This window comes from Scyliorhinus canicula, chromosome 14 (genome assembly GCF_902713615.1).
Source record: "Scyliorhinus canicula chromosome 14, sScyCan1.1, whole genome shotgun sequence".
Classification (NCBI taxonomy): domain Eukaryota; kingdom Metazoa; phylum Chordata; class Chondrichthyes; order Carcharhiniformes; family Scyliorhinidae; genus Scyliorhinus; species Scyliorhinus canicula.
Window position 1 is genome coordinate 111,617,802 of NC_052159.1, and position 12,730 is coordinate 111,630,531.

Below are 12,730 nucleotides of genomic sequence, written 5' to 3' on the forward strand. Positions count from 1 at the left end.
ACGCAGCATACTCTTGTGTGTTTGGTGAGGACGCAATAACAGATACAACAGAGCATGTTGGCAAAGAGCTGGTATTTCAAACCAGAGCACTGTGTTGTCCTGTATTAAACCGCATTAATACAGTTTGTGAGAAAGAGAACATCAAGCATTGTCTTCACATTCTGGTGTAATGATGAAATGAAAAATGGCACAAGGACAAAGGTTTTTACTTTCCCTGCAGCGTGCACTACATGTAAGACAAGACACCATTCAGTAAAGGGGCACCTCAGTTAAACATATCCTGTGCAAGCTAAAATCTTAATTAAATGTGAATGAGCTGAGGGAATGACCTTGAACATATCCCTCCTGGTGAAAATCCTTTAATTGGAGGCACATGTGGTTCATAGGCCCACAGGAATATTTTATAAAGTACAGGTAGTGACAAAGTGGGCATAATTCTGATCTTAACAAAATCTTTCATAAAAACCATGATAAGTATTGACTCACAATGACAGTTTGTCTATGCAAAACTCAATGGAATAGTATCAGATATGTGTCTAGTAGAACAGATGGTTAGCCAAGCAGGGAGTATTCAGTAAAAAATGTGAACATTGAAAAAATCCTTAAAATATGAACCAGTTAGGAGAAAAAAAAAGAACGTTTGCACTGTTAAAGCAGACATGCTGTTAAAAATGGGTTATATTTGACTTCTGAAATGAAACGTCTTTAACATAACCTTCTACAGGGGCAATATTACAAACTGTGAAATCCCCAAGTGTATTCATCCCTATAATAATGTCATGTTAATTTTTAGGAAGCTGAATGTATATTTTTGGAGTTTTTATTTTTAGTTGTTTCTCCTCACCAGATGGTGTTGGGCTCCTCACCGGGACATCGTCCTACAGGCAGCGCTCACCTTCTCACGTGAGCTACTCTTGCAGTACAAGTGTTGAAAGTGAGCTGCAGGAGGTTATTTCATCACATGGCTGATCACGTTGATCCAATTCTCACACATGCACACATCTCCTGCCAAGAGTCACTGCAGATGAAAATACTTTGGTGATCTGTGGCATAAACTCCCTGATCTATATCGATGAGCTGAGCATTAGGAGAGCATCAAACATTCTTGTGGTTCAGAGTTTTGTGACGTGGTATCAGGTTTTGGCACCCACCCCTTGAGGTGCAATTTATTGCCTTTCAAAAGATCCAAAGGAATGCTGTACGAATAAGTCCGTGTGCAAAGAACGTCAGCTAGTCAAATAGGCTGAAGACCTTGATCCTTGATCCATATACTTTAGAATAGTGTAGGTTTACAGGTGGCCAGATAAACATGGTATAGTACTTAAACATAAATATGGGTGGCATGGTAGCAAATGGGTAGCACTGTTGCTTCATATCTCCAGGGTCCCAGGTTCGATTCCTGGCTTGGGCCACTGTTTGTGCGGAGTCTGCACGTTCTCCCTGTGTCTGCATGGGTTTCCTCCAGGTGCTCCGGTTTCCTCCCAAAAGTCCCAAAACACATGCTGTTAGTTCATTTGGACATTCTGAATTCTCCATCTGTGTACTCGAACAGGCGCCGGAATATGGTGACTAGGGGATTTTCACAGTAAATTCATTGCGGTGTTAATGTAAGCCTACATGTGACAATAAAGATTATTATAAACATCCATAAAACAATCAAAGGCTGGATAGCATCCCAATTAATACATTATTCCAGTCCCACCAATTGGAAAGTAGATGCAGAAGTGAGATTAATCTACAGCATATTCTAGATGTTAGGTTTCTGTTCATTTCCCAGAAGTTAGTGAGCCTCTGGAATGTTTAACCAACAAGTATGATGGCTGACTTTCTGTATACCTTCATAAGGACGCTGGACTGGTCCTTGAGAAAACCTACTTATAGACGGCCTTTTTGATCTCCTGTGCAGGTTTGGAGAACCTAAGGACGTTGGTGAGGAATATTCCAGCACATCTTTTCCTTATTGGCTAAGTGATTTTTCTCTTGTTACAGACAGGAGAGGCAACTAGCAAACTGTACTCCTTTCCTCTCATGACGTCACTGTAAGCAGAGGGTATTTTGAACCAGTATGCCATGATGTATATTCCCAAACCCTCAGTTTGCATGATTCAATTTACTAATAACGTGCAGCAAACGCCAGTTATTAACTCAGAAGGTTAGTTTACATCACAAGCAAAACCAGGGGCAACAGTACAAGATCCACAAAAATGCATATTAGTTCACATGATTTCCAGAGTCTGAGAAGTCAAAGTCCAGAGGGTGTTTTCATTCATGGTGGAGTTCAGTCCAGATGAGTTTCTGGATGGAAGAAACAATACGAAAATCCTTGAAACGAATGATTACAACTGAATGGGTTTTTCTGTGCTTAGACCACTTGGCAGATGTTGTTCAGAGACTTTCAAAATCAGGCTTCAAGGAGTTGAGGGGCGCTAAGCGACTGCTTGCTCAGCGAGGTTGCTGGAGTCGTTTCCAGTTGGTATTAAAGCAGCAGTCTGAGCATTTCTTAGTTTTCAAGCGATCTAGAATTAAAAATGGTCACAACTCTTTCTGCACTGTGATTTCAAAAGGGAATTTTAGTCGGTGTTTGGAACTGGCTTCAATTTTGGGACTGATAGTGTCCCAGTCATTAGCTCTTGTAAGAGTTACCATCCATATTGATGGTTTTGTGTCAGGAAGCCATTGTCCTAACAGACCCTCTAACTCTGCTAGAAGGGTAAGCTTGTCAAGATTATTATGACCCCAGCTGATGTTACAAATGGACAGTTAGGTCCAGGTTGGAAACTGGCTCGACAAATCCTAACTCTATATCCCAAACTTTTCTTTTTTATTTAAAGACATGGCTGAACAGAGAGTAAGAGGACTGTTGATTAACTTTGAACAAAATAATTAAACATTTATTAAACAAGAAAAGATTAACTATAATACACTCCTTCTTAACCCCTGCTATACTTCTATAGATATATACAGATTTGTAATGATAAATCAAGTTAAAAATATATCTTATGATTCTCAGTATGTATTTAGTGCAGGTAAACAAATCAGCTAAATTTGGTCATACACACCATTTGAACCCAAATGGAAAATGCAACACAATACAACTTTTGTGGATTTTGCATCAAAACCACTCAGATGCTTGTCACTGTAAACTAAAATGTCTCACTGGGACTCTGGCTTCAATGTGAGCATTTCCAAACACCACTTTCGAAGAACACACATTAAAATCATCTCCTGAACAAGGCTTTCTCTATGAAGCCTTCATCAAGGATCGACATCAACTTTTCAATCTTTCCTTTTGGCATTCCTCTGCCCTGGATCACAACATGCATTTGAGCTGCCACACAATCTCCCAGGTATCCAGCCAACCCAAATGAACACTATTACTTCACAGGCTGTATCAAGGTGTCATCAACCTTAGGACCACCTCAGATTTGATTTTATTTTATTTGATTTATTGTCACATGTACTGAAGTGCAGTGAAAAGTATTTTTATGTGTCCAAGGGAACGTACACAGTACGTACATAGTAGACAAAATAATAATCGACAGAGTACATTGACAAATGGTACATCGATAATCGGTGATTGGTTACAGTGCGGAACAAGGGGCCAAACAAAGCAAATACATGAGCAAGAGCAACATAATGCGTCGTGAATAGTGTTCTTACAGGGAACAGATCAGTCGAGAGAGGGTCGTTGAGGAGTCTAGTAGTTGTGGGGAAGAAGCTGTTCCTCTGTCTTGGTGTGCGGGTCTTCAGACTTCTGTACCTTCTGCCTGATGGAAGGTCTGGAAGAAGGTAATGTCTGGGTGGGAGGGGTCTCTGACAATGCTGTCTGCCTTCCTGAGGCAGCGAGAGGTGTAGACAGAATCAATGTGAGGGTGGCAAGCTTGGGTGGTGCGTTGGGCTGAGTTCACCACACTCTGCAGTTTCTTGCGATCTTAGGCCGAGCAGTTGCCGTACCAACCTGTGATGCAGCCAGATAGGATGCTCTCTATGGCACATTGTAGAAATTTGTGAGAGTCGATGCAGACTTGCCAATTTTTTTTAGCTTTTGTAGGAAGTAGAGACGTTGTTGGGATTTCTTGACTGTTGCATCAATGTGAGTGGACCAGGACAGACTGTTGGTGATGGTGACCTCCAGGAACTTAAAGCTATCAACCATCTCCACTTTGGAGCAATTGATGCCGATGGGAGTGTGTGTCGTTCTATGCTTCCTGAAGTCGATGATCAGTTCCTTAGTCTTTCCGACATTTAGAGAGAGGTTGTTTTCAGTACACCATGCAACCAAGTGATCTAACTCCCTTCTATAGTCTGACTCATCGTTGTTTGAGATACGACCCACCACAGTGGTATCATCCACAAACTCATAGATTGAGTTGGAGTTAACTCTTGCCACACAGTCGTGAGTGTATAGGGAGTTCAGTAGAAGACTGAGTACATCCTTGTGGGACTCCGGTGTTGAGGACTATTGTGGAGGAGGTGCTGTTGCCTATCCTGATAGATTGCAGTCTGTTGGTGAGGAAGTCAAGGATCTAGCTGCATAAGGAAGGGTCAAGCCCAAGATTGCAGAGTTTGGTTATAAGTCTTGTCGGGATAATGGTGTTGAAGGAGGAACTGTAGTCTATGAACAGTAGTCTCTAGGTGTCCTTGTTGACGAGGTGTTCGAGTGTTGATTGTACAGCCAGGGTGATAGCATCTGCTGTGGACCGGTTCCAGTGATAGGTGAAGTGCAATGGATCGAGATTATCTGGGAGGCTGGCGTTGATCCATCTCATGACTAGCCGCTCAAAGCATTTCATGATAACAGATATTAGGGCCACTGGTCGACAGTCATTGAGGCAGGCTACCTTGTTCTTCTTTGGTACTGGTATTATGGTGGTTTTTTTGAAGGAGGTGGGGACCTTGGAGGGGAGGAGTGAGTGAGGTGTTGAAGATGTTTGCAAATACACTCGCCAGCTGGTTATGTGCAGGCTCTGAGTGCTCGCCCAGGGACTCCGTCAGGGCCCATCGCTTTCCACGGATTCACTTTCAAGAAGGTAGCTCTTACCTCTGAGGCTGTAATAGTGGGCATGGATGTGTCCAGGGCTATTGGGGCAGGTGTCACTGATGCATTGGCTGACTGTTCAAAGTGGGCATAGAACTTTTCAGTTCATCGGGGCGGGGTGCTCCAGACATTCCACCTGGCCTTGCTTTGTAGCCTGTGATCTTGTGTAGGCCCGGCCGTAGACGTCGTGGGTTAATGTCGTTGGCCTAGTTTGATGCGGTATTGTCTTTTGGCGTCCCTGATTCCCTGATGGCTTTCCGTGTGTCGTACCTGGATTTCTTTTACAGGTCAGGGTCATCAGACTTGAACACCTCTGTCCGGAACATCAGCAGGGAGTGAACCCTCTGGTTGAGCCAAGGTTTCTGATTGGGGAACACCCGTATTGTTTTCTTTGGTACACAGTCCTCGACACACTTACTGATGAAGTCTGTGATGGTGACTGCGTACTCATCCAGATTAGCTGCCGCGGCCTTGGTAATGGACCAGTCCACAGACTCCAAGCAGTCGTGGAGGATGTCCTCAGATTTCTCGGACCAGCACTGCACGGTTTTCTTGACTGTCTCAGCATGATTGAGTTGCTGTTTGTGAGCCGGAAGTAGTAATCCTGACTTGTGGTCGGATTTGCCAAAGTGTGGTCGAGGAATGCTTGTGTAGCAGTGGTCCAGGGCGTTTGCACCTCCAACAGGTTGATGGAGTTTGGGTAGAACCTTCCTGAGGTTGGCCTGGTTGAGGTCTCCAGCCTCGATTGTCAGGGTTTCGTGGTGATTTGTTTCTTCGTTTTTGATGGTGGAATGTAGTTCATCAAGTGCTTTCTTCACTTCAGCCTGGGGTGGGAAGTAGACTGCTGTGATGAGTACAGAGGTGAATTCACGTGGGAGGTAGAAAGGGCCACACTTCACGGTCAGATATTCTAGGCCTGGGGAGCAGTGGCATACTAGGGACACCACGGCCGAGATTCTCCGACCCCCTGCCAGTTTGAAGAATCCCTGCGGGGAGGCGCGAATCCTGCACCGCTGCCCCGACGCCGGCTGCCTTGTTCTCTGGTGCCGTTTTTCAGATGGCAGCGGGATTCCTGTCACGCCGGTCGGAAGCCATTGACAGCGCCCCCCCCACCCCCGGCGATTCTCCGGGCCCCGATGGGCCGAGCGGCCGTACAGTTTTGGCCAGTCCCGCCGGCGTGAATTATTCACCTCATGCACGGCGGGACCTGACAGGTAAGTGTGCGGGGGCAGCCCTCGGGGGTCGCAGGGGGGGTCCGACCCTGGGGGGGTCTCCCACGGTGGCCTGGCCCGCGATCGGGACCTACTGATCTGCGGGAGGGCTGGTTTCGTGGGGGGACTTTTCGCTGTGCCGGGCCCCTGTAAGGCTCCGCCATATTGCCCAGGGGCCACCGCGGAGAAGAGAACCCCCGCGCAAGTGTGAAATTACACTGGCCGGTTCGCCCATGCGTGAGATCACACTGGCCGTTCTGCGCATGCGCAAACTCGCGCCGGCCCTTCGCCGCTGGCTGGAGCGGCGCAAACCCCTCCAGTGTCCACCTAGCCCCCAAAAATGCAGATAATTCCTCATTTTCAGAGGCTGTTGACGCCAGAGTGGTTGGCGTCGGTTTTGCCGTCAGCATGGGGACTTAGTCCCCAGAAGGGAGAATCCTGCCCCACATGCAAGCACCAGGAGGGGTTGATGAGGAGGCAAACACCCCCGCCCTTCAACTTGCTTGAGGCCATTGTGCAGTCCACCCGTTGGATTCAAAAGGTTTTGGGACAGATGGCGCAGTCTGGTGTGGCTGGAGTAAGCCGTTACTCAGTGAAGCAGAGCACACAGCAGTTTCTCACTTCTCTCCAGGAGGTAAGTCTGGCATTGAGGTCATGCAGCTTGTTCTCAATCACTTGAACATTCGCCAGGTGTATGCTGGGGAGAGGAGTCTTGAAGCCACGTAATTTAAGTTTCACCTTCTGGCGGGTTTTCCCCGCTTCCTGAGTAGGTGGCTGCTCTTGGATGGCAGGGCTGGCTTTGCATAATGTAAGTGATTGCGTTTGGTGGGGCTGTGGATGTCTGGTTTCTCGCTAGCTGACTTCTCCAGGCCTGCAACGTGCAGACATGTCTTTATCTGGGATCTTCCTTCTGCCACTTTCTTCAAATTCAATGAACAATGCAGTGTTCAACTTCCTGTGCTTTATGCTTTTGACATCAGTCTTCCTGGGGACTCTTTTTATTTGCTGGTCTCTGGAACTTGTTGTTCTTTAGCTTCTGAGACTTGCTTTCTTGCCTTTACTGTATTGTCCTGTCTATACTGGCAGCTTCTGTGAAAAACATATTGCTCTGGGTTACCTGGTTCCAAACTGTACCACAAGTGCTTCTGCTTTTCAGTGTGAGTCACTGTTTACTGAGCAACAACTTCATTTTTTAACTCTGTAATTGCTTTCAATACGATTAAAGTGAAGTTCGAAATTAAGCTAAACTGAAATTTTAACCTTTCTTAGCACACAAATATAGAAACACAAATTATGCATTTTTAAAATGAATTTAGAGTACCCAATTCTTTTTTTCAATTAAGGGACAATTTAATGTGGCCAATCCACCTACACTGCACATCTTTAGGTTGTGGGGGTGAGACCACACAGGCACGAGGAGAATGTGCAAACGCCACATGGACAGTGACTCAGGGCCGGAATCGAACCTGGGTCCTCGGCGCCGTGAGGTAGCAGTGCTAACCACTGCGCCACCGTGCTGCCACAAATTAAGCTTTAACTTTAACTCCATTCCTAACACACAGAGTACAAATATAAATTACTAAACTATCTCAATTTCCCAACAAGAATAAAAAGATGTCACTTTGTCCACTCAATGGTCCCCTTTTGAAAACATCCTGGGCAGTCCCAGGTGTGAGGTAATTTTATTAGCAGTTCTGCCGGCATAACGAGTTTCGATGTAAAAGTCCCAGGTTTTCTGATTACAATGGGGTCTGTAAAAATAAGGTGTGAGATTCCACACGCTGAGAGAGGAATTAGTTTGTTCTTGTAACTGCTGTTTTGTATGTTCCAGAACAAATGATAGCTCTCTTGAAATCTTTCTTGATTTCGGAGAAAGTCAACTGGATTTCTTTTCTTCTCACAGGGACCCAATACTGGATTTGTTTTTGCCCCGCCAAGAGATTTCATGGTTGCAAGAGTGGGGGGTAAATAAATGTTTTTTCAATCAGTGTGTGTGTGTATAAATAGGCCAGCTGCTCTTTATCCCCTGGTCAATTTTATATGTTGCTTTGCCCATATGCTGTTCGCTGCTTTAGGTACAAATGAGATACTTATACGACTGGGCAAATTCACTTTTAAGGTATTTTAAGGTTAAGCAGAGTTCTGGTTAACTCTGATATGGCACCACTCGATGAAGTATAACCCTGAATTTGGGGCTCAACATCTTCCACATCTATCTGCAACTGTTGAATCAAGGACCAAAATGTACATTTCTTTTTGACATTGCCAAGCATTTCTAAATCATTGAACTAAAATAAATGTGAACTATTTTTGTTTCACAATGACACCTTATAAAATGTGTATGATTCATTAGCTCCAACTTCTGCAAACCACAAAGCAATTCAGTAACAGTGAGTGAACAGCTACCAGGAAAGCACAATTTATTACAGTCCCATTGCAGAAACAAAGACAAAATGGTGGAAGAAAGGCATAATGTTCAGTCAAATAGTGGCATCACAAAGAATCGGAAAGCTGTAATTCAACCTTTACTTTTTTGAGCTTTCACTTTGTTACCTGGCCACCCTTTAATTATTAACATTTGTACTCCCCAATTTCTTTCTTCTTTCAGTTTGGCTTGTGAGCTGCCATAAATTAGCTTTTCTGAACTCTCCTTGTTTTTTAAGAATAACATTGAAAAATGGTGTATATGTATGGATTGATGGTGCACTGGGTTAGAATGTAAGCCTTTCACCCATGGGACCTGGGTTAGAAGCCAGTCCTGATTGAAGAAGTGGAAGTCTCTTCTTTCACGAATAGCTGGAATTCTAAATTGAAAGAATTTCTTACAGCTTCGGAAGCCTCAAACACTGTTAAGGAAACTACTCCACAATGTTGTGGGCTATTTTATCAATATTAGAAGCACTAACATTGAGTGCAGTGTAAGGTGAGATTAATGGAGATAGAAACATAGGAAATAGGAGCAGGAGTAGGCCATTTGGCCCTTCAAGCCATTCATTATGATCATGCCAAAATGGCATTTGCCTTCCTAATTATTTGCTGAACCTGCATGTTGGTGTTCACTGACTTATGAACCAGGACACCCAGATCCCTTTGGACATCAATAATTTAGCAGTTTCCCACCATTTAAGAACTATTCCTCATTTTTACAGCACACTCTCGGTGTATGGTTAATGCAAATGTTGGAAAATGGGTCAAATTAAAATAACCTGGTGAATGACAAGAACAACAGTGTGAAAATAGCCCAATTGCATCAGTAGAGTCATGAGTAATGCCTTGACGCAAATATGCTTCAGCTGAAGGTGGCACATACAATATTTCACTCAAGCTACTGGATTCCTGTGGTAGCCAACATAACTGTACCCATCAGCACCTTCTATCAAACATATCTACCTGCTGCAAAGAGCTGTCCACCTATTACATTTTCAGCCTTGTATTGTTATCCAATAGACTCATGCCTCTCTCTACTTCCACCTTCCAATGGGCAACGTGGAATTCAACAGAAACAACTTCCTGACAATTATCAGGAGGTAAAAAGAAACATGCCAAATTGAAATAAATAGTAATACAGTGACTAAGGCTTGCAGATTCATGTTATCCAGCTTTACCTCACCGTGCCTTGTTCAGCTCTCAGGGTGAAATTATTTGACGGAATCCTCCACTCTCACCCATGGTGAACCCCCACGGTGGTGTTTGCTGGTGGTGAAGGATGAGGGCCACGCAAGACCCCGTAGACATCGGTGGGACCGAAAGATCCTGCCCTCCAATGGTGGACCGCCTCCGTCACTGGAATACACACCGTGGGGAAGGGTGAGCGGTGTGGGGCAGGAAGATCCTGCATTCAGGTTTTTTATAATTCATTTACAGCATGTGGGTGTCACTGACTAGGCCAACGTTTACTGCCTGTCCCTAACTGCCTTTCAGAAGGTGACAGTGAGCTGTCTTCTTGAACTGTTTCAGTCCCTGAGGTGTCAGTACATGCACAGTGCAACTAGGGAGGGAGCCCCAGGACTTTGATGCAGGTACAGTGAAGGAACGGTGACATATTTCCAAGTCAGGATGGTAAGTGACTGGAGGGTAATTTCCTGTTGGTGGTATTCCCAGGTATCAGCTGCCACTGTTCTTCTAAATGGTGGTGGTTGTGGGTTTGGAAGGTGCTGTCTCAGGAGTTTGGTGAGTTTCTGCAGAGCATATTGTAGATGGTACACATGGCTCCCACTGTTCATCGGTAATGGAGGGAGTGAATGTTTGTGGAAGAGGGAGCAATCAAGTGAGCTGCTTTGTCCTGGATGGTGTCAAGCTTTTTGAGTATTGTTGGAGCTGCACTCTTCCAGGCAAGTGGAGAGCATTCCATTGCACACCTGATTTGCTTAGATCCTTTCTTGCTAAAGATAGTTATTGCCTGGCATTTGTGTGGTGAGAATGTTAGTGAGTAACTTATTGCTAATTAAGTGTCACCTGATAGCACGTTAGATGACTGTTTCCATCACTCTAATGATGATCGAGAGTAGGCTGTGTAACGTTCTTGTTGGATGGCCTGATTTATATTACAAGAGCCCTTGTAGCTAAAATGATTTATTAACATTAACTCTGGGCCAACTATCTAAAAAACAACAGATGAATAACAGTATGGTCATGCACAAGCAACCTCTCTCCCAGCTCTCCAGTCAGTCTGAGGTCACTTGACTCTAACATTCACTTATATACTAATGAGATTTCTAGTGGTCAGTCGGTGAATTATAACACAGCCATGATATCACTACAGGCAGATGGGGCGGTAATTGGCCGAGTTTGATTTGTTCTACTTTTTGTGGGTAAGCTGAGCCTGTCCAATTTTCCACATTGGCAGGTAGATGCCGGTGTTGTTGATGTACTGAAGCAGCTTACCAAGTGATACAACAGGTTGTGTAGCACAAGTCTTCAGGACAATTGCCGGAATATTGTCAGGGCCCATATCCTTTGCAATATTCAGAGCTTTCAGCTATTTCTCGACATTACGTGGAGTATCTAAAATTGGCTGAGGACTGACATCTGTGATGCTGGAGACCTCCAGAAGAGGCTGAGATGGATCAGCCACTCAGCATTTCTGGCTGAAGGTTGCTGCAAATTCTTCAGCCATATATGGGCGCAAAATTAATAATAATAATCTTTATTAGTGTCACAAGTATGCTTACATTGACACTGCGTTGAAGTTACTGTGAAAATCTCATAGCCGCCACACTCCGGCGCCTGTTCAGTGTACACTGAGGGAGAATTCAGAATGTCCAATTCACCTAACAGCCATGACTTTTTGGACTTGTGGGAGGAAACCGGAGCACCCGGAGGAAACCCACCCAGACACAGGGAGAACGTGCGGACTCCGCACTGACAGTAACCTAAGCCAGGAATCGTACCCAGGCCCTGGCGGTGTGAAGCAACAGTGCTAACCACTGTGCAACCGTGCTGGCCTTTATGAGGGGAACAGATAGGGTGGACAGGATAAAATTGTTTCTCTTGGTGGAGAATTCTAGAACCAGGGGACATTGATTCAAGATAAGTGGCAGAAGGTGTATAGTGGACATGAGGAAAATGTTTTTAATGCAGAGGGTAATGGGAGTCTGGAATTCACTGCCTGAGTTTCTGGTAGAGGCAGAGGCCCTAAACACTTTCAATGGTACTTGGATCTGCACCTTAAGTGCTCTATGCTACAGGGTTATGGACCGGGTGCAGGAAGGTGGGATTAGAAAATACGCCTCTGTGTCCTCGGGCTGGAAATGACAAAATGGGCCCAATGGCTTCCTTCTGTAACGTTTCAATGATTCTATGATATTTTGTTCTGGGCTCCACCATCGTTGAGAGTGGGGATATTTCTGGAGCTTCCTCCTCCAGTGAGTTGTTTAATTGTCCACCACCATTCACTATTGGATGAGGCAGAACTGCAGAGCTTTCATCTGATCTGTTTGTTGTGGAAACACTTAGCTCCGGCACCTGCTGTTTATGCAATTAATCCTGTGGTGTAACTTCACCTGGTTGTCACCTCATTCTTAGGTATGCCTGGCATTGCTCCTATCATGCCCTTCTGGAGTCTTCATTGGGCCTTTGTCTGATTTCCAATCTTGGATGAGCCCCAAATGCTTTGAGTCATTATTAAAAGACTCAAGCCATCATCGTTAGCCCCTCGGTACCAATTATATCCCCATTTCCAATCACTGGCCAAGATTTGCCAATGGTGGGCATTGTCACAGGCAGGATAAAATGTGGAGAACTGTTCTCCAAACTTTCTTGTCGCAGCAACGCCGATGCCTGCCAGTGTCAGAAATGGAAATTACCGTCCACTGCCTCAGACTGAATGAGACCAGTCTATAACCTATTTGATCCAGAGCTTAGCTGCAGATCCTGTGGCCTTTCCATTACAAAGGCTTTCTAGTTCAACGTCATAGCATAGCTCACCTCTGTGCCTGTTTCAGCCCATCTTCTACTGGAACACTCAATGCTTTTGCTACCT